The following is a 4,078-nucleotide window of genomic DNA, read 5'->3' on the forward strand; positions in this document are numbered from 1 at the left end:
TTAAAACATTTTGAATACACATTCAAATTATTTGACTAATTTAAATGTAATCATGGTCAAAGGAAATGAGCATGTGGAAAAAATGATTTTCTAAGTTTTTTGTCTCCTCCTCCTCCTCCCCCCTCCTACCTCCTGCTCCTCCTCCTCCTTCACCCTCCCCCTCCTCCTTTCTTCCTCCTCCTCCTCCTCCTCCTCTTCTTCTTCTTCTTCTTCTTCTTCTTCTTCTTCTTCTTCTTCTTCTTCTCCTTCTTCTTCTTCTTCTTTGATATTTTTATTGTAATTAATAAAAGGTTTACATGATATTTGCCAGATAGAAGGTGCATTAATTCACATACATTGATACCCTTTCACATGTCTTCTTCTTCTTCTTCTTCTTCTTCTTCTTCTTCTTCTTCTTCTTCTTCTTCTTCTTCTTCTTCTTTTTCTTCTTCTTCTCTGGTCTGTGCACTGTCCTTGAGCTTTGTGTTCAAGGATAGTTCTCTACCACTTTAGCTCCAGCTCTACTTCTGGCTTTTTCTCTACGATTAATCGGATATAAGAGTCTCATGAGAAGCATGTGCTGGGGGCAGGGGAGGCGGCATTCATATCGCAGCTATGGCTTTGTTACTTTGGGGAGGCGACACCAGGGTGGCAGAAAATGAGCAGCTGAACAGCCGTTTTTCAAATCTCATCCATCCCCAGGAGAACCTTCGGGCTATTAAGAGTACCACAGTCTCAAATATAGATACCTCTCTTGATAATGCAGAAGACGATGAAGATGATGTAGTGGATTTAGCAGCAAATTCACTCTTGAGCAAGTTAATATGCCAGTTCTTAATAGAATCCAGTCATTGAGTGAAAGTCTTGCAAAAAGATCCCAGCTCTCCACTCTACTCAGTAAAAAAAAAAAAAAAAAAAAAAAAAAAAAAAAAAAAAAAAAAAAAAACCAAAACCATTTGAAGAGCCGCGGCTAAAGGAAGAGTTACTAAACGGGATCTATGCAATGGGATTTAATAGGCCATCCAAAACCCAAGAGGTGGCTCTCCCTATGATGCTGGCACATCCAACCCCAGAACCTCATAGCACCGAGCCAGTCTTCAGCAGGAAAAACAGCTGCCTTTGTCTTGGCGATGCTAAGCAGAGTGAATGCCTTGGAATTATTCCCCAGTGCCCCTGCCTTGCTCCTACCTATGAATTAGCTCTGCAGACTGGCCTTGTAGTAAAGCGTAGATGTCCAAGTGATGTATGCCATTGGAGGGAACCGGATTCCTAGAGACACTGAAGTCACCAAACAGATTGTAACTGGCACTCCTGGAACCATCCTAGATGGGTGTTTCAAGTGAAAATTGATTGATCTAAGATTCGTGTGTTTGTCCTTGATGAAGCCGATGTGATAACTGACACACAAGGATCCTCAGATCAGAGCACTCGTATTCAAAGAGCCTTGCCCTCCAAATGCCAGATGCTCCTGTTTTCAGCAACCTTCGAAGACTGTGTGACAGTTCACTGAGTGAATCATTCCTGACCCCAATGTTATCGAGACACGCAAAGAGGAGCTGACCTGAACAACATCCGACAGTACTATGGGCCGTGTGAGAACAGGACAGACAACTACCAGGCTCTGTGTAACATTTATGGCAGCATCACCATTGGCCAGGCCATCATCTTCTGCCAGTTGCATGGAAATGCCAAGTGGTTGACCGTGGAGATGATGCAGGATGGTCACCAGGTGTCCTTGTTAAGTGGGGAGTTGACAGTGGAGCAGCGAGCTTCCATCATTCAGAGGTTTCGGGATGGGAAAGAGAAGGTTCTCATAACCACCAGTGTTTGCACTCGAGGAATTGATGTGAAGCAGGTCACAATTGTCGTGAACTTTGATCTCCCCATAAACCAAGCAGAAGAGCCAGACTATGAGACCTAGCTCCACCACACAGGGTGGACAGGACGCTTTGGGGAAAAAAAGGCTTTGCCTTCAACATGATTGAGGTGGAAAAGCTGCCTCTGCTCATGAAAATCCAGGACCACTTCAACAGCAGTGTTAAGCAGCTGGACCCTGAAGACATGGATGAGATTGAAAAGATTGAATATTGAAGAACGAAGTTTATTGTTTGTAAGCTATCCTAGTTTATGTGAGATTGTTGCGGCAGGTTTTGAAGGTAATTTTTTATGTTGAGACTCTTGCAACATGAAACTGTCACAGATGGCAAAAGAAATGTTGTGGTACCCTTCAAAAATCAAAAAGAGCCTCATGATACTCAGTTATCTCAGGCTGAATTGTATGGGAGAGGCCAGGCAGTACAGGACAGCCCTGCTACTTGGTTATGAGCGCAGTAGGTTCTTTGTCGCCCTGGTTACTGTCATAGAGGAAGAAACAGATGGGAAATCTCAAGTGTATTGGCTGTAACTCACTGTTGAGACTCCTAGATTCCCTATTGACCTTGATTTGGGGTTCTAGCTGTATTTCAGCTCTGAAGCTAATGCTTCCTAGATAGGGTGAGCACCTTAACCTAGGCACTGCCCATTAGCTTCCTTTGCAAAGGCTCCTTAGCCCTTCATCCCCCCCAGCACCCAGATAGAGCTACAGGACCACCTCCTCCTAGCTATGATGTCAGAAGGGGCTGGCTCCAGCAACCAGGGGGACAAACTCCAATTAGAAGCCTTTGCTCACTTCCAAAACTGAGACATGAAACTTAAAGTCTGGAATGTAACATGTGAAGGGTTTTTTTGTTGTATTTTTTTAATGTAAACGATTATTTTGTTGCTAATTTAAAAAAAATAAATGACTTTATATTGATTGGGGAAAAAAAGGAGTTTCGTGGACTTTCCTGCCTGGTTTAGTGTCAACCAAGATTCTCAGATCTTAGCCTTCTGAGAGGTTAGGATTTCAGACATGAGCCACCAGTGCCTGGCTAATTTTCTTTGCATCATATAAACATTAAGTGTCTATCACTAGTGAGAAAAATCTAATAGATTATCTGTCAAATTGCATGGTACCTATCCTTAACAGGCAGAACCTCTGACATTGTCTGTCCCCTTCCTATGAAACCTGCTTCCCATTTGTTGTACTCGTCTCCAAGTACACACCATAGCCTTCAACAGAATTTTTATCGGCCTTTTTTCTTCCCCAACCTAATTCCCAAAGCACAGTTTACAATGCCGTCAGGACACTTCCTACACCTTCTTCTAATTGCCTGGTTGCCTCATCCGTGAGCTCCATCCAAGCTCAGTCAGGTCTCGTCGACCAATGAACCTCAACCCCTTCTCACCACTCTGACCTGCAACAAGTCTTTCATAACTGCTTATTAAACAATAGATAAGTACATACATTTGAGCAGACATTATGATAAACACTGAAGATAGGAGAATGACAGAGGATGGGGGACACAAAACAAAATTAAAATTGCTATCTTTCATTAATTTGTTCATTTTGGAAATTTAGCAAGGATGTTTTTAGTGAAGCAAGACAAAGGGGAGAGAAATAGGAAGGGAGAAAGAAGTAATTCTCCCCACACTGACCTGTAAACAGTAGAAACAACAGACTCAAGACAGTAGTCGTTGAGTACTCATCCTGGGTATATTGGTACCTACTAAGCTGGCTAATGCCAGCTTGAACCCTCATCTGACATGGATGCATATTACCTGAGAACCCCTCGTTATTTGGTCAAGTTCCCAAGCACAGAGACAAAGGTTTTCTAAAAGTTTACTATTTATGTTGGGGGAGCAAAATTCTGTGAGAAAGACTAGTTATTTTGTCTGTCAACAATCTTTTTTGCAGTCTATATTTTAATTCAGAAAAAAAGCTAAATATGTTCGTTGATAATAAGACATTCAAATGAATGTCAATGATGATGTTCTCACAGCTTATGACTGTTTATTGTCTTCAGGATTCCTAAGCAAGCAAAACATTCTGTCTTTGCAGCAGCCATAGCAAGCTCTGAATTAGTTCAACTAGCCGTAATAGCTAGTTTTATGGGTGAGGGGTTTGCAGTTAACTAACTTGGACCATAAATGTTGGGTGTTTTTTTTTCCCTGTGCTCAATTTCACTCTCACAAGTACCCATACATCATGTCACCTTGTCTTGGAACTTGAATTTCTGGA

The 4,078-nt window shown here is 42.1% G+C and overlaps 1 pseudogene; it reads left to right on the top strand.

The window, feature by feature from the left end:
* Positions 1-594: 594 nt before the first annotated feature.
* On the top strand, positions 595-2,258 carry LOC150049347 (ATP-dependent RNA helicase DDX25-like; annotated as a pseudogene).
* The last annotated feature ends 1,820 nt before the right edge of the window (positions 2,259-4,078 follow it).

This window comes from Megascapheus bottae, chromosome 20 (assembly GCF_031878675.1).
Source record: "Megascapheus bottae isolate mThoBot1 chromosome 20, mThoBot2.hap1, whole genome shotgun sequence".
Classification (NCBI taxonomy): domain Eukaryota; kingdom Metazoa; phylum Chordata; class Mammalia; order Rodentia; family Geomyidae; genus Megascapheus; species Megascapheus bottae.